Consider the following 18,065-nt stretch of genomic DNA (forward strand, 5'->3'; position numbering starts at 1 on the left):
CGCTGTTCCTGCGGCCCCGGCTCTTGGACCCCCATAGCTGTTCGAGCCTGAACCACGGGCCTCCTTCCACCCGACTCTTTGCCCCCTCTTGGGCCTCGTGGCTCCGTCCCCTCCCACTTCTGAGTGCCCTGTCTCAGGCCTGGAGTCCTCTCCCACTCCTCTTCCCTGCCTCTGACCTCTTCTTTCATCCCTTTCTGGTGTCCTCAAATCCATTGCCCTGCCTACCTAGGATCTCCTTGGGGATCTTCTCTGTCCCCTGCGTTATCCTTGTCTCCTGCCCATCCTTGCCGTTTCAGTTTTTACTCTCATTTCCCAACCTTGTTCCCTTCTCCCGTTGTCTGATCCCTCCTAGTATTGCAGGTCCTCATCCTCTTCTCCAGTGTGTTATTAGGCTTTTTCCAACCATATACTGCCATCCCTGACTACCTAAGTCTCTTTCCAGAGGCTTTCTTTTTGCTCCTCTGTGCTTTCCTTCATATCAGCCCTGACCCCTGCATTCCTGTCACCCACGTCTTTCTCTCTCAGTTCTTTGCCTCTGCTTCAGGGAGAAGCATTATCTCTACTCTGCTTTTATTTGACCTGCAGTTGGGTGGGGTGAGTGTTCAGACCCTGACTGAATAAAGGGGCTGAATGTCTGAGGTACGTAACGGGTATATCTTGTGGTAGAATTCACTTGGCTGTTTCATCAGAGATGATGCCCAATTTGTAGGCTATTCTTCTAATCTTGGCTTTAATACTTCCCCTTTATTGGTCTGTTGACTCTTACTAACCCTTGGGGAGAGACAAGACTGTGGTGAGTTGGGTGTGTGCCAGGTGTTAGCCAGAGGCCTCATCCAACTCTTTTTCCCCTTTCAGGAAACGGGGTTCTTTTGCTTTCTACTGTGGACGTGTGGAATACACGTAAACCATGTTACTCCAGGCTGTCTCTACCCTCACTCCCACCCTCCACCCTGTGCCCCATCCCAAAGAACTATGAGAAGTCCCCAGAAGCTATGCCCCAGAGAATGCCTGTGGTCCTCAACCTATTTCCCTCTGTACTGGCTCCAGAACATTTTTTCCTGTTTTGAGTAGTTTTGAAATAGATTGCCGGCCTGATAGCCCTGAGGCTGGCAGGGATCTGCCTCTTTTGTTATTGGTAGCTTGAACCAGCTGCTGATTTTCTCTCAAAAAAAAAAAGAGAATCTTTGACCAATTGAAGGTTCCTCTGATGTTGGTCACTGAACAGGTTCTCTTGAAGTCTCTCTTCTCCTTCCTTTTTCCTTAGGACCTTAATTTCCTGTGGATCTAAGAGGGAGGCTGATGTTAGGGTTCTGTTTCATTTGCCCAGGCATGGTAAAGGTATCAGGTTGATATCTGTCTGGGTAGGTTATGGGGCTGCATTAGTTAGACCTTGTCAGGGACCTGAGCTGTCTGCTGCCAGTCAGGTAGCTCATTTTCTCTGAGGCTAGAGAGCCCACCGCTTTCATGGTGTGTCTGGGTGTTAAACCTTCTTGCCAGGCAGAAAGTTCTTTTCATATCCTTCAATTTGACCTCAAATTATCCTTCAATTTGAGTCTCCTAGAGAAATGTTCAAGAAATAGGCTCGGCGCCTATAGCTCAACCGGCTAAGGCGCCAGCCATGTACACCTAAGGTGGCGGGTTCAGGACCCCCAGCCCGAACCCGCCAAACAACGACGGCTGCAACCAAAAAATAGCCGGGCGTTGTGGCGGGCGCCTGTGGTCCCAGCTACTTGGGAGGCGGAGGCAGGAGACTCGCTTGAGCCCAGGAGTTGGAGGTTGCTGTGAGCTGTAATGCCACGGCACTCTGCCCAGGGGGACAGCTTGAGGCTCTGTCTCAAAAAAAAAAAAAAAGAAATAACATATTCACTATTTCTGCCCGGTCTGATCTTGGAGAATTCTAAAAGCATGACCCACTCTCATGTTTAGAAATGAAAGCTTCTTGTTTCACCTGGCTCCAGGTTTGCAGGTTCCCTCTTTTGAGGATTGTGTGGTTCTGTCTTTGAGCCAAAGTGGACACAAAATTGGGAACCTTCAGGAGCTGTGGTGGAAAGCCAACTGAATCAGCTGGACCAGACTTTAAGTTTTATAATCCTCGTGCGCTGACCCTTGTCTGTGAAAGCAGTAGGATCATAGATGGCCTGTCTTTGAGGTAGTTCTTGCTCTGTTGGTCCTGAGTCCCCTCTACATAGCACTTGGGGGTGGGGGTAGAATTTGTTCAGAATGGATCAGAAGGGTCCCTTGTTCCTATGAAAAACATCCATCTATAGGTCATTCTAAAGAGGCTGAGGTGGAGTCTTTGGCAGTTTTTCTATTCATTCTCTGGCTTCCAAGAAGGACTCTACCTGGCCCTTTTGAGCAATTTACCACGCCTCTGTCTGTGCTCACCGTTAGTAATTAGGAGAGCGCTTTGCTGAGGCAACAGGTGAGAGGGCTTGAGAACAGGTCAGTCTCAGTCCTTGTGGAGCAGCTTGGGCACTGGCAGCCAGCTCCATAACTTACTGCAGTTTGTTCACTTTGCCGTTTTCTGAGCAGGTAATTGTGACTATCAATTACCAAATTCCCATTCAGTGATTTTTGCAGAGCCTGAGTCAGCTCGCCTCTCTGTTTCAAAGATATGGGCCAGTAGCCCCCCAACACTATTCTGCAGGTGATGTTGCCTGTCAACTCCTTAGTTTAATAAACTGACTGCTCTATTGTTTGACTGCCTTTCTCCTTGACTCTTCCCCACTGCTTTCTTGTGTATGCCTCAACCCACTGAGGAAAACTTGCCCCTACCCAGCCTTCCAGCCTCACCTGTGGTCTTTTAGACTCCTAGTCTGGGAGCCTGGTAAGAGGACAGCCAGTGTAGGGTGCTGGCCTGGGAAGCAGGTAGGCCTCTGCTTTGGCACAGTGCAGCTGCCGTGGCTGTTGTACAAACTCTTCTCAGGGCCTGTGGACTGTGGCATGTCATGGGACAGTGCAGCTCCTTGCAGGTGTTGGACCTGTTGCTTTTAAAGGTTTCAGCTATATCCTATCACCAAGGCCCACCTCCCTGGATGCTCCCTGCAGGCTGAGAAGCTGAACTATAGTGCCTTCCTTCAGTGCCCCTGGAGGGCCTGGAAGTGCCAGGAGCCAGCCCTGTTGCTCAGCATTGTCCACACTAGAAACATTCTCTTCCTCCTCCCTATCCAGCATCTCTGTGTATTGTCTGTCCTGCCAGGTCCTTGCCTGTATCACGTCAGAAGCCCTGTGCCTGCTGCTCTTGTCTGCACTGTGTTATTTCGGATTGCCCAGTGGCCGTTTCTTGGAGATGGTTTGACGTCCCTGAGCATTTTTCTCTGCCTTTGGAGCCAGGAGGAAGGGCTACTTGCTGGAGCTGGATTCTAGGGTATCAGAGGAGAGCTGGGTACTGGCTTGTGGCTGGGAGAGAATGGCCCATTGCATCAGGTTTCAGACATGTGGATCTTCTACCTTGGTAGATGGTTCCTAGCCTTCATAACTCACCATGCTAGTGATTGGGGTGTGACTCCAGTCCTGTCTCCACAGGTCTTTGGTCAAGCATGACTCAGGGCATCTCCATTTATTAGCTGCCACCCTAACTGGTGTTGGACACTAGTTCTTTCCTTACCTTACCAAATCCTTCTGCCCCACCTTGATAAAATCACCAGAGCCAGTGTCTGCTTGCTTGGGAGTGATCATACTACTTCCAGGATTGGGAAATATTTGCTGACTCAGGCTTAGAGTTACATCTAGCAAGGGTGTGTGAGGGACAGATGAAGAGCCAGATTGCTCATCTTTGGGAGCACTCTTTGAGCCCTGGTATTTCATTATAACTTATTAGAGTTATTTTTTGGACCTCTGGTACCTCTTAGCTAAAGATGTTTGGTTTATTTCTATCCTGCAGTCTTATGTGGTGTTTTGGGCATGCACATGGTACTTACACAGTGGCTTCTGCTCACCAACAGATGAAGACAGATGTACCAAAGAGGTAATCTCATTTCCCTTACTTAGGAAACTCTGAAAGCTGACTGACATGGGATCCAGATTCAGGGTCCTATCCTTGAAGATGAAATAATCTAATAAGGATTGAATCTGGGATCCCAGATGTGCCTGTCATATCATCTGGTCCCCGTCACTTACACATACTGTAGTCACTTAATAAATAATTCCTGAATGTTTGTGGTTTACAAAGTCTTTTCAGGAGCATGCAGAGTCTCACCTTTGCATCTAGTAAAACATGAACTCCATCAGGCAAGTACTTATTTTGCTTCCTGCTGTGTCTGGGACAGAGCCTGAGACAGTATCTGGCACAGAAGAGATGCTTAATAAATATTTGTTGAATAAATAAATAAATAGACTTTCTTCTCTGCCCATATGGATGCCTGGGGTGCCAGGCCATCATTCATTGTCATTTAGGCAACAAATACTTTTGAGTAACTATGTGCCAGGCACTTGGGAAATGATAATAATTAAAAAAAAACCAGATTCAGCTACTGCTTCACAGGTCCATGGTATGTTGGACATAATACACAGGATTGTTGCTTCTATCTCTGCTCAGGTAGGGGATCCTCAACAGAGTCTGAACAATGCTCTGGGTTTCCCATTGCTGTTTCCTTATTTTCAGGATGCCTGACAGGTTTAATAAACTCAGAAGGGGAGCTCTAGGGAATTTGATGTTCATTGTCCTAACTGTTTGGGAGGCTGGATTATGGTGACTCCCTGCTGGGGGCCAGGGGAAATGTGGGCCTCCTGTCTGACTTGTTTTAATCTCTGAAGTTCAGTGATTCCAGTAGCTGTTTGTAGGCTTTACTTCCCTTTCTCTGCCTTTAACACTCCGCGGGTTTTCCTGTTGCCAAACAGGGTGGTGAACTCCTGTGCCTGTCAGTATGTGGGGTCAGGTTGTTTGTAGATCTTTGAGGAAGGTCCTGGGCAGGGACCCCTCCTGTTCTCAAGGCTATAGCAAGTCCTTCCCCCTCTGAAGAAAATGTGAGGGAGAAATAAGGGGAAGTTGGGAGACTTCTGAGGTTCCCTAAGGGGATGAGATGGAAGTTCTCCCGGAGCCGGGAGAGGGAGTTGAACTGATTTGCTTCAGTGGCAGCCAGCCACAGTGGCAGCAATCGTGTATATCCAGGGGTCAGTTGTCCAGTTCATCCCTCAGCTTTGAGCTCCCAGTCCCAGCTAGAAGTTTTCTTTCTTGGTTTTCTCTGGCAAAGATGAGGCTATAACTTTTTTATTTTTATTTTTTGCAGTTTTTGGCCGGGGCTGGGTTTGAACCCACCACCTCCGCATAGGGGGCTGGCACCCTACTCCTTTGAGCCACAGGTGCCACTGATGAGGCTATAGCTTTATTAGTGCTAATCTCAAAAAGCCCTTGTGGCTGCCATCTTAGTCTTTCCCACCTGAGGTACTTTTGGAGACCAGGTGCTATGACAGATGTTTCAGACATGAGACACGGTCCTTGGCTGTGCTTACTCCCTTCAGGGGTAGGGAACCTCGCTTGGGGAAGAAAACTTATACACAAAAAATATTTTTTATTTTTTATATTTATTTGTAGATTTTAATATATGCATATATATACATACATACATATATATATACACACACATACATATCTATCTATCTATCTATATATATATGGCTTTCATTCTGAGCCCCAGGCTGGAGTACATTGGTGTGATTGTACGTTACTGCAGCCTCTAACTCCTGGGCTCAAGTCATCCTTTTGTCTCAGCCTGCCAAGTAGGTGGGACTACAGGCATAAGCCACCATGTGTGGCTACATTTTTTTATTAGTTTTTTTAGAGATGGGGGTCCATGTTGCCCAGGCTGGTCTTGAACTCTTGGCCTCAGGCTATTCTCCTACCTTGGCCTCCCAAAGTGCTGGGATTATAGGCAGGAGCCACCATGCCCAGCTAGGATTTTTCAAATATTAGAAAACTGGTGGGTAGTGAGAACATAGTGCTGTACAAAGATACATGTTTAGAAGAGCAAGTCATCAGTGAGGGCTGGCTTTGTCCCTGAAGAAACTGGGTCTTTTCATTGGGCCTTGAAAGAAAGTTTATTTTGAAGTCAACTTTAGAATATTGTAAAAATAGTCTTAAACTTTTTGGCTTTAAGACCCCTTTACATTTTAAAAAATTAATGAGAACCCGAAGAGCTTCTGTTTACCATGTTAGAAATTAAAACTGGCTGGGCACGGTGGCTTATGCCTTTAATCCTAGCACTCTGGGAGGTGGTAGCCACCTATAGTCACAGCTACTTGGGAGACTGAGGCAGGAGGATCTCTTGAACCTAGGAGTTTGAGTTTGAGGTACTGTTGTGAGCTAGGCTGATGCCATAGCACCAGCCTGGGCAATCAAGTGAGACTGTATCTCAAGAAAAAAAAAAAAGAAGAAGAAATTAAAACTGAGGAATTAAAAAAAATAGTTACTTTAAAATTCATTTAACATAATTATATAATTATAAACCTGTTACATGTTATCACAAATTACATTTTTAGTGATAAATAACTATTTTTCAAAACAAAAAGAATTATTGAAGGGAGCAACATTGTTTTACATTTTTGCCATAAAATGTTTAATGAAAGACAGCTGAATTCTTACAACTGCTTCTATATTCGATCTCTTGCAATACTTGTATGTTTTGTTTTGTTTGAAGGATCTGAAGAAAATCTGGTCTCATACAGATGTGTGTGGAAGAGAGAAGTATATTAGTAGCCTTTACAGATGATTGTGAATATTCTTCTTTGATACTATAACAAACTCAGCAGTGGTAATTTCTTAAAGGTTGGTTGCAATGTGAAGTCTGGAACCTTATCAACAAATTTATCATACTTTGTGACATTAAAATCCATTGGTCTGGCGGCACCTGTAGCTAGGTAGGTGGGGTGCCGGCTGCATGCACCAGGGCTGGTGGGTTCGAATCCAGCCCTGGCCATCTAGAACAACAACGATAACTGCAACAACAACAAAAAAAGGCTGGGCGTTGTGGCGGGTGCTTGTGGTCCTGGCTGCTTGAGGGGATAAGGCAGGAGAATTGCTTGAGCGCGGGAGTTTGAGGTTACTGTAAGCTGTGACACCACTGCATTCTACCTAGGGCAACAGCTTGAGACCCTGTCTCGAAGAAAAAGAAGGAAAAAAAATCAGTTGGTCTATCTTACATTTTGAATAGATCTTTTACTGTGAATTGGTCATTGGGAAATACTGTTTTACTATGTTATATAGATCTTCCAAATGTTGATACATTCGAAGTATCAAAAAATCACAGTCATTAGTATCATCACTGATCTCATTAGAAAAGTCTTATAGTATTGGGAAGCTTCGAAACTGACAGTAGCAGATACAAGTTTTCTGTAATTCGAATTTTCTCTTAAAAGCTTCATTTAAGGCTCGGCGCCTGTGGCTCAGGTGGCTAAGGCGCCAGCCACATACACCTAAGGTGGCGGGTTCGAATCCAGCCCGGGCCTGCCAAACAACAATGATGGCTGCAACTGAAAAAAAATAGCCAGGTGTTGTGGCGGGTGCCTGTGGTCCCAGCATCTTGGGAGGCAGAGGCAGGAGACTCGCTTGAGCCCAGGAGTTGGAGGTTGCTGTGAGCTATGCCACGGCACTCTACCCAGGGGGACAGCTTGAGGCTCTGTCTCAGAAAAAAAAAAAAAAAGCTTCATTTAAATCACTGGTAACATAATGCCAGTTATTATTATTATTTTTTTGGAATTGACAGTCTCACTTCATTTTTTTAAAAAAAATCTCTCTCAGCTCATTCCTGGTGATTTGGAACGCTCAAGAGTTTGAGGTTGCTGTGACCTGTAACACCAATGCATGCTACCAAGAGCGACATAGTGAGATTCTGTCTCAAAAAAAAACAAAGTCTCTCAAATGCTGAAGTCTAAATAATCATAATTTGTCTGTTAATCTTTCAAGTAAAAATAAAGTGGCTAGTTTAGCTTGCAACTCATTTGCACAGGTGTTTTTTCTTGAGATTGTCGTGTAATTCCTATTTTGTTGCAAAGAATTGAAGACGTCTCAAGGGTCAAACTTTATTAATAAAGTTAGTTTTTATTGGTTCATCTAGGGTATTCTTAAGTGAAATAGGTATTTTTCATTTTATTATCTTCATGGTTCTGTGGATTATCTGGGCTCAGCTGAGTGGTTCTTGCTTGGAGTCTCTCATGTTGTTGTAGTTAAGTAGAGACTGAGGCAGGCATCATCTGAAGGCTCAGCTAGGCTGGACATGTAAGCTGGCTCACTCATCTGGCTGGCATGTGACACTGGCTGTTGAATGGAGTGTCTACAAGTGGCTTTCCTTGTGTCTTGGACTTCTCACAAAATGATAGCTGGGTTCTGAGCAGAAGCATCCTGAAAGTGAGTGTCTCAGACAGAAATGACAAAGTTTCTCATGATCTAGCCTTGGAAGTCACGTAATATCATTCCCTCTGTTCTGTTGGTTGTAGGTTCAGTGCAAGGAGAGGACTAAACAAAGATATGAGTACTAAGAGGCATAGTTAGTTGAGGAGGGAAAGAGGCTTCTATACTACTACTTTTTAGCATCCCATATGCTATATATAATACTGGCCTGGCCTGTATTCGAATACCTAGGAAAAAAGTGCATCTCCTTACAATTTCCCTTTTTGGAAACTGCTTTTAGTTAGGAAATTCCAAGTAAGTTGATAGAGGAGATTGAATGCCAGGTATAGGAGTTTGTGCTCTGTTCTTTGGGCAGTGGAGAGCCATAAATGGTTTTAGAATAAGAAATGATGGTGGTAATACTGCATAATGAATTGAATGAAGAAAGATTGGAGGCAGAGGATGAGTAGGAGGTTCCTGCACTGACATAAATGTAAGGAAATTAATTATTCTTAGTAAATCTGAGTTTCTCTGGTTACAGTTAAACGCATTGATTTTGATTTATCAGTCACATAGATTAAGTACACAGAACGTAGATGAAGTAACCCATCCCCATTCCCACCCCCATTTAGGGCTGGGAAATTAAATGGTTCACAAAAGTTACAAAGCAACTTAAGTGTAGGTTTTATTGTCAAGGCACATAAAAAGTTAAGCAGGAAATATTCAAAAATAAAAAGCAGGAAAGATGAAATTTCATTTAATACCACTAACCATGTTTCAAATGTACTTTAGTTTTAGTATCATAGACCATTAAGAAGTAAAGAGGAATAAGAAGAAGAAGGGGGAGGACAAATTAGAGAATGTTAGGGAGAGGGATGAAAAGGGTGAAGTTAAGAAGGGCAAACAGCAAAAGGAATCTGGAAGAGGATGAGATTGGAGGCTGAAAAGGCTCTGTACGGGGCCAAGGCATCAGCAGAGAGCTTCCCTGGGGCCTTGGCTTCTGGTTTTTGGCACTTAAGTGTCTTTTTTTTTTTTGAGACAGAGTCTTACTCTGTCACACTGGGTAGAGTACCATGGCGTCATCATTGCTTACAGTAACATCATACTCTTGGGCTTGAGTAATCCTCTTGCCTCAGCCTCTTGAGTAGCTGGGATTATAGGCGTGCACCACAATGCCTGGCTAGTTTTTTTATTTTTAGTAGAGATGAGGTTTTGCTTTTTTTGCTCAGGCTGGTCTCAAACTCCTAAGCTCAAGCAGTCCACCTGCCTCAGCCTCCCAAAGTGCTAGGATTATAGATGTGAGCCACCACACCCAGCCAGCACCTAATATCTTTGCCCTTTTTTTAGACACATGGTTCGCAGTTTACTATGGTTCACCTTTGCCATGATGGAAAAGCAATATGCATTCAGTAAAAATCGTACTTCACGGCTTGGCGCCTGTGGCTCAAGTGGCTAAGGCGCCAGCCACATACACCTAAAGTGGCAGGTTTGAATCCAGCCAGGGCCCGCCACAAACAATGACAGCTGCAACAAAAAATAGCCAGGTGTTGTGGTGGGCGCCTGTGGTCCCAGCTACTTGGGAGGCTGAGGCAGGAGACTCGCTTGAGCTCAGGAGTTGGAGGTTGCTGTGAGTTGTGATGCTACAGCACTCTACCCAGGGGGATAGCTTGAGGCCCTGTCTAAAAAAAAAAAAAAATGGTACTTCACAAGTACCCACACAACCTGTCTATTTTTCATTTCCAATTCAGCATTCGATAAATTACATGAAATAGTCACAAGTTTATTATAAAGTAGGCTTTGTGTTAGATGATTTTGCCCAGTTGTAGGTCAATGTAAGTATTCGGAACATATTTAAAATAAGCTCGGCTAAGCTATGATCTTCTGTAGGCTAGGTGTATTAAATGCATTTATGACTTGTGTTATTTTCAACTTAGGATGGATTTATTGGGCTATCACTCAGTTGTACATGGGGGAATATCTGTTGCCCTTTCATTGTCTGTGAAGAGAATGGATTTGGTGCTGGGCAAACCTGGACGTGGCTCTTAGTTCTGATGTTAACTGGCTCTCTAGCCATGAATTTACGACTTAATGTCCTCAGCCTTCATTTTCTTCTCCTAAGTTGGGTTCTCAGGTGGTGAGCTCAGGGAGAAATGACTTTCCGAAACAAACCCTTCTCTGATTTATAGGCAAGGGCTTAGGGATCCCAGCCTTAGCCAGAGAATCTTTTTTTTTTTTTTTGGAGACGAAGCCTCAAGCCATCCCCCTGGGTAGAGTGCCATGGCATCACGCTCACAGCAACCTCCAACTCCTGGGCTCAAGCAAATCTCCCGCCTCAGCCTCCCAAGCAGCTGGGACCACAGACGCCCGCCACAACGCCTGGCCATTTTTTGGTTGCAGCCATCATCGTTGCTTGGCGGGCCCGGGCTGGGGATTCGAACCCGCCGCCTTAGGTGTATGTGGCTGGCGCCCTAGCCGCCTGAGCCACAGGCGCCGAGCCTTAGCCAGAGAATCTTTATCTTAGGCATCAGTGCCTTAAACTTGGCATTCAGGGCATTGCAGTACCCTTCTCTTTTTGAGTTCTACCTTTAACACCTAATTTATATCCAGCCTTGTCATCTCAACAGCTCTCCTGGGATTATTACTGAGTTCTCCATAGGTAATAGCAACATGGCTTTGAAAGAGTTCTATCAGGAGGAGGGCTCTGAAGGGAGAGGGGCCTAAGTGTTACAGTGAAACCTCTTCATGCTTAAGTTCAATTGGTTCTGAAAACCGATTGTCATTGCTTTCGTTGATTTGCTGTGATCCCTTGATCCTCATCACTGCTTTTGGTACTTCCCTCATCCAGGAATTGTGACCTCAGAGGAACAGAGTTACTTGGCTGCCACTCCAGTAGGGGTACAAACCATCTCTGCCCTCTCTCTGGCAGCATCAGCTGAGCAGACCGCTTCCATGTACATTGGTCTGTGGGCCTACTCTCCCCTCAAAAACGTGTTGTTCTTGAGTTTGTCAGAACCCCAAGCTGTGCTCATCATCCCTTTTTTTCAAATAAACAAACAAGGTATGCTTTTTCTTGGTTACCCATAATTGCCTAAAACATTTTCATGCTGGTAACAGTCAACTTATTTTGCCTCCAGTCTCCTTTCTTCTAGTACAGGGTTTGTCAGCCCCAGCACTATAGACATATTAGGTCAGACATACAATTATCTGTTGTGTGGGCTGTCTTATGTATATAGGATGTTTGGCAGCGTCCCTAGCTTCTACCCACCAGCTGCCAGTAGCACTCTCCCCTCCCCAGTTGCAAAAACTAAGAAATGTCTCTAGACATTGCTGATGTCCCTTACAAGTCACAATCACTCTGACCATTGTTAGGTCATTTCCCCCACTAAATATTCCTGGTTAGCTGGATTCAGTGGTCAGTATAACATCAATAAACTTGGTAAATGAGAATCTAATTCTTTTGTTGTTTTTTTGTGAGACAGAGCCTCAAGCTGTCACCTTGGGTAGAGTGCTGTGGCATCACAGCTCACAGCAACCTCCAACTCCCAGGCTTAAGTGATTCTCTTGCCTCAGCCTCCCAAGTAGCTGGGACTATAGGCGCCAGCTACAATGCCCGGCTATTTTTTAGTTGTAGTTGTCATTGTTGTTTGGCAGGCCTGGGCTGAATTTGAACCCGCTGGCTCTGGTGTATGTGGCTGGCGCCTTAGCAGCTTGAGCTCCAGACACCAAGCCAAAGATCTAATTCTTAGTCACATCACTGGGACAGTGAGGGCCTTGAGGAAGAGTAAAATTGTTTACAATAAGCACCATGTTCCAAGTAAGTAAGCAACCTTATGATGTCCACACAACAGGTGGATAGTGTCCAAGGCATAAAACTATCTCTTGGAGTGGTGGTGTTTCTCAGGGTTTACTTCTCCAAGCTGTTTAGTGTCTTCCTGTAGCTCCCACAGGTGCCGTGTGGAGAAGAGTTGGCAACAGCACATGGATCACCATTAACCTGCCCATTCCTGGTGTCCAACCTGGTGGTAGTGGCACTGTGGTCATAGCAGTCTTCCTCTCCAAGCCCAGAGGGTTCTCAGAACCCTGTGCCCCAGACAGCATGCATATGGGAAAGCTTATCTGAGCTCGTGCATTTGGCCCACAGCACTTCATAGCTCTCTGTCCTGTAAAAGCCTGCAGGACAGTCCAGAGATCCTGATTGATTCCCACTGACCCTCAGTTTGCACATCTTGGAATGAGGTCCTCAGCAATCCATTGGGAGCTTCAGGTTGGAGAAGAGAAAACTGCCCTTCCCTTCCAAGGACCCCTTCCAAGGGCTAAAATGCTCAGTGCCATAGCATTAATTAATTCTCCTCCACCTGTTTAAATAATAAGCAATTTTAGGGAAAGAAAGACCTTGGCCTTAGGGGTGCTGCTGAAGCTCCTGATCTGGCACTTGTTTCATGTGGACCAAGTATTTGAATTGTGTTTCTTCCAAATTTTTTGAAGTTTCCTTCTTTGCTAAATAATGATCCTCAGAGATACATAGACCATAACTCTTAGAACCTATAAATACGATCTTATATGACAAAATGGACTTCGCAGGTATTATTGAGTTAAGGATCTTGAGATGGAGAGATTATCCTGGATTATTTGGGTGGGCCCTAACTGCATTCACAAGTATCCTTATAAGGGGGCGGCAGAGAGAGATTAGACACAGAAGGAAGCAATGTGACTACTGCAGTTGGCTTTGAAAGCAGAGGAAGAAGCCAAAAAATGCAAGGAATGCAGCTCTAAAAGCTGGACAAGGCAAGGAAAGATTCTCCCCTAGAATCTCTGGAGGAAGTGCAGCCCTGCCAACATGCTGATTTTAGCCCATTGAAACTAATTTCAGATTTCTAACCTTCAGAATTATAAGAGAATGAATGTGTTTTGTTTTAAGCCACTAAGTTTGTGATGATTTGTTATGGCATAACAGAAACTATGCAAGGTTCATCTGCCTCAAGTACAGATAGCGACCTGGCTGATCTCTATTCATATTTTAAGGAATCCCTTTCATGATGCTAGAACTAATACATATATTTGAGATTATCTGCACTTTGGGGAAACATTTGGGGAATTCTTGGGAGTAAAGGTAATCAAATAGTATCTGATCCTTGCTTTTGGGACTCTCCTAACACCTTCATTCAGATCAGTAATAAAGGGTTTCTTTTTGCCTGGGCATGGTGAGTCACACCTGTAATCTTAGCACTCTGGGAGGCCAAGGCAAGAGGACCCCTTTTTTGAGACCAGCCTGAGCAAGAGCAAGACCTTGTCACTACTGAAAAATAATAAAATAAAATTGGGAAACCAAAAGTGCTGTGCTTTGGGCTAAGTGTGGAGATTGATTCACCTTCACCTGCGGAGCCCCAGGTGACCCCAGTAGGAAGCAGGGCAGACAGTACAACATGAACAGAAGAGTAGATTATTTGGTCACTGAGGAAGAGATGAGTTTTAGCTGCATCAAAGAGAATGGGGCTGCGGCCCTGGATGAGCAGCTCCAGGAGGGTGATATCCTCTGAGTAAATGGCCAAGACCTAAAGAACTTGCTGCACTAGGATGCTATAGACCTCTTTCGCAATGCAGGCTATGCTGTGTCCCTCAGAGTGCAGCACAGGTTACAGGTGCAGAATGAACCTATAGGACATCAAGGTGAAGGGGACCCACGTGGTATTCCCATATTTATGGTGCTAGAGCCAGTGTATGCCCTCAGCACAGTAGCAGCCTGGGCCTTCAAGAGATACCGGCAAAAACTTTGAAAAACTTGCTTTCTTTCAGTGCTCCCAATGAAGATACATTTCTGCTACCCTCCGCCCCTGCCATTCTCCATTATCTTTTCCTCTCTGCATTGCTAACACATGATTTAGTGACTGATACCCACCCTGAACCTTGCTGTTCAAAATCTCTGAATCTTCATATTCTAATGGAAATGTAAAGGTATTCTTTGAAGGAAAGCTGAAGATAACACTTGATTAGAACAAATGAAGAGTTATATATTTCACTAGGACTTCAACAGAAATTCAGCTACTACCCAAAGAGGGAAAGGTCCAGTCTTCCTGTCACTGTGGGTGATCTTTTTTCTTAGCTGGCATGCCTTAAAGTCTAGCTGTGTGTTATTGGAGGAAGAGAGGATTTTTCTTTTCAATGATCTTCCTTGGAAAGTTTTTGTAGCCTTTATTTATTTTCTGACTATATACTTGGTACCTATATCAGACAAAGGAGAATGAGAAGAGCATTTTTACTTTAAAAAAAAAAACAAATACATAGGCTTGGCATTGTAGGTCAAGCGGCAAGGTGCCAGCCATATACATCAGAGCTGGCGGGTTCAAATCCAGCCTGGGCCTGCCAAACAACAATGACAACTACAACCAAAAAATAGCCGGGCATTCTGGTGGGCACCTGTATAGTCCCAGCTACTTGGGAGGCTGAGGCAAGAGAATCACTTAAGCCCAGGAGTTGGAGGTTGCTGTGAACTGTGACAACACGGCACTCTACTCAGGGTGACAGCTTGAAGCTCTGTTTCAAAATATATATACTTATATACATACATCTGCATATACTGTAGTGTATAGTGATGCCTAGGAAGAAGTAAAGAGGTAAGAAAGCTACTCTGTAAAGATACTTGTGGAGCATTATAGTAGGAATAAGAGTGAACCTTAAAGAGGATGTTCAATCTGGGTCATTTTAAAAATAACTGGAATGACTCATTAAAAATCTTAGAAAAGCAACATTTCTTCTCGTAACTGCAATGGTGAAGTAAGTTGCCATAATCCAGCTTTCCTCATGTCAATCCAGTCAGAAAACTTTGAAGGATATAGGTAAATCTTAACCAATATCTGGGCTTCCCTAGTGACTTTCTTAGTACCTCTAGGTTCTATTAAAGAATAGGGTGGAACAGTTGTGGACAGGGCAATGGTGATGGAGCCAAACTAACCCAGTGAGAAAACCCTGAAGGAACACAAGATAATTCCTCCAATGCAGCACGTGGACCCTCTCAGGCTCTCAGTCTTTCTGGTCTCTAGTGACAGGAAAACGAGAGAAGGAACTGCCTCCCTGCTGGGATAGGCATGAAGTCAGCTCTGCTTCTGATTTAGTTAAAATGAGAGGGCCTGGATTGGTAGTTTTTTTTGAAGGTGCTAAAAATTGCTTAATATGCCATTTTGTACGGAAGGGAAGGACATTTTGTTTGCTTTGCGGTGGTTCTTAACCTTCCCAATGCCACAAACCTTTAATACAGTCCGAGTGGGTCGCGACCCACAAGTTGAGAACTGCTGCTTTAGGGGATATGGAAATTTGATGAGTGCTTCATGGGGCCTGTAAGGAAAATATGGATGAATGGAGACTAGGGAGTTAAGTACCAGGGATATTGGTGAGGCAGGAACCATCCTGTTTATGTTTAGTTAAGGTTTTTTTTTTTTTCTTTTGGAGAGAATTTATTTATTTATTTAGACAGAGTCTCACTATGTCGCCCTCAGTAGAGTGCAGTGGTGTCACAGCTCACAGCAACCTCAAACTCTTGGGCTTAAGCAATTGTCTTGCCTCAGTCTCCCAAGTAGCTGGGACTATAGGTGTCTGCCTCAATACCCGGCTATTTTTTGTTGTAGTTGTTATAGTTGTCATTATTGTTTAGCAGGCCTGGGCTGGGTTCAAACCCACCAGCCTCGGTGCATGTGGCCGGCACCTTAACCACTGTGCTACGGGTGCTGAGCCTCAGGTTGGTTTTAAGTACTAAGGATAGGCTAGGTACAGTGGCTCAGGTGGTAATCCCAACACTTGGAAGGTTAAGGCAGGTGTATTGCCTGAGCTCATGAGTTTGAGACTAGCCTGAGCAAGAACGAGACCACGTCTCTAAAAATAGCCAGGCCTGTGGCAGGTGCCTGTAGTCCCAGCTACTTGGGAGGCTGAGGCAAGAGAATTGCTTAAGCCCAAGAGTTTGAGGTTACTATGAGCTCTGATGCCCCGGCACTCTACTGAGGGTGACAAAGTGAGATTCTGTCTCCAAAGAAAAAAGTACTAAGGATAGCTACACCAAGAAAATTTTCTAGTTTAAAAAAAAAAAGATGAGGCAGGTGGATTGGGGTCATGGGTTCCAGACCAGCCTGAGTCAGAGCGAGACCCTGTCTCTAAAAATAGCTGGGACTGTGGCGGTGCCTGTAGTCTTAGCTATAAGCTGAGCTTGTTCAGTACCTTTGAGAATCACTTACACAGGCTTGGTGCCTGTGGCTTAAGTGGCTAAGACGCCAGCCACATACCCTAAGGTGGCGGGTTTGAATCCAACCCGGGCCTGCCAAACAACAATGACAACTGCAACCAAAAAATAGCCGGGTGTTGTGGTGGGTGCCTGTGATCCCAGCTACTTGGGAGGCTGAGGCAGAAGACTCGCTTGAGCCCAGGAATTGGAGGTTGCTGTGAGCTGTGATGTCACAGCACTCTACCCAGGGTGACAGCTTGAGGCTCTGTCTCAAAAAAAAAAACTTAGAGGAGGAAAAAAATGCAGACTCTTTTTTCTGAATAACAAAAGCAGGTCTACTATTAGAGTTGGTGTGGGGCTGTGTACCTAGAAGTACTGGTTGGCCACTCACCCCAGGCAGTTCTGGAGGGATTTCTGGGAGCCCCTCCATTGCCCTTAGCCGATGAAGAAGTCGAGTTCCCTGAGTCTGTCACTTCTTTCCACTCCAGCCCTCCTGGTCTCCCAAGTGTGAGTCCTGCTGCTACTTACCTGAAATGCTTTCTGAGCCCCTTACCTCCTTGCCCTTCTCCCCCAGGAGCAGCACCTTTCTGCTTTCTTCCCTATCACTCAGCCTGGGGAATGGGGGATGGGAGCTGGTGCCACTGCATATTTATGGCTATCTCCCAGGCCCATTAGCACTTATACCCCCATTCTTTCATCCCCCAGCAGCCTCAGGATGGTGCCTCCCTAAGCCTCAGTAGACGGTCTTATTTTCATGCTCATCCTTCCTTCGCTTCTGGCTCCAGAGATGAAACCCTCTGCTTGCACCTGGTACAGCCCCTCTCCTCCTTCTGGTCCATATAATATTGCTTGAGTTTCTAAGAATCAGATCCTAGAAGGTCAAGTAGAGCCAGGCTGAGGAGTCACTCTGTCCCTGACAGTTTTGGTGCTCTGGCAACTCTCCAAAATGTTAGCCTGTCAGTAACCTCAGTCATCATCTGAGGGCTCAGGTACAAACTGTCTCCACTGATTACATCCATGCCTATGTCCCTGTTTTTATATTCCTAGGTGACTCTGCTTATCTACTTTAAATAGTGGGGCCAAATAGTTGTCATTGAAAAATAAAAGATATTTGGTAATAAACAAATTGACTAATAATTTCTATTTGTTTATCTAGTAAAAATCACTAGATAAATACATTCTCAAATTGCAGGCTACATCCTATCAAAATTGTGTAATTCAGGTAGCACCTGTGGCTCAGTGAGTAGGGGACTGGCCCCATATACAGAGGGTGGCAGGTTCAAACCTGGCCCCGGCCAAACTACAACAAAAACATAGCTGGGTGTTGTGGTGGGCACCTGTAGTCTCAGCTACTTGGGAGGCTGAGGCAAGAGACTCACCTAAGCCCAGGAGTTGGAGGTTGCTATGAGCTGTGTCGCCACGGCACTCTACTGAGGGCGATAAAGTGAGACTCTGTGTCTACCAAAAAAAAAAATTGTGTAATTCCAGCCCTATTCATATTTTCTTGCAGCATATCTTTTTTTTTTTTTTTTTTTT

The 18,065-nt window shown here is 45.0% G+C and overlaps 1 protein-coding gene across 2 annotated transcripts in view; it reads left to right on the top strand.

The window, feature by feature from the left end:
- The window catches only part of PPARD (peroxisome proliferator activated receptor delta), a 96,155-nt gene that overhangs the window by 360 nt on the left and 77,730 nt on the right, over positions 1-18,065 (top strand). Inside the window, exon 2 of one of the 2 annotated variants that reach the window (XM_012804855.1) lies at positions 3,884-3,967. The exons of the other annotated variant lie outside the window; for it this stretch is intronic. The gene's annotated coding sequence lies outside the window, so the exon portion shown is untranslated. The remainder of the gene's footprint in view (positions 1-3,883; positions 3,968-18,065) is intronic. 2 annotated transcript variants of the gene reach the window in all.

The sequence above is a fragment of the Otolemur garnettii genome, unplaced genomic scaffold, assembly GCF_000181295.1.
Source record: "Otolemur garnettii isolate 467f Iridium unplaced genomic scaffold, OtoGar3 scaffold00031, whole genome shotgun sequence".
NCBI lineage: Eukaryota > Metazoa > Chordata > Mammalia > Primates > Galagidae > Otolemur > Otolemur garnettii.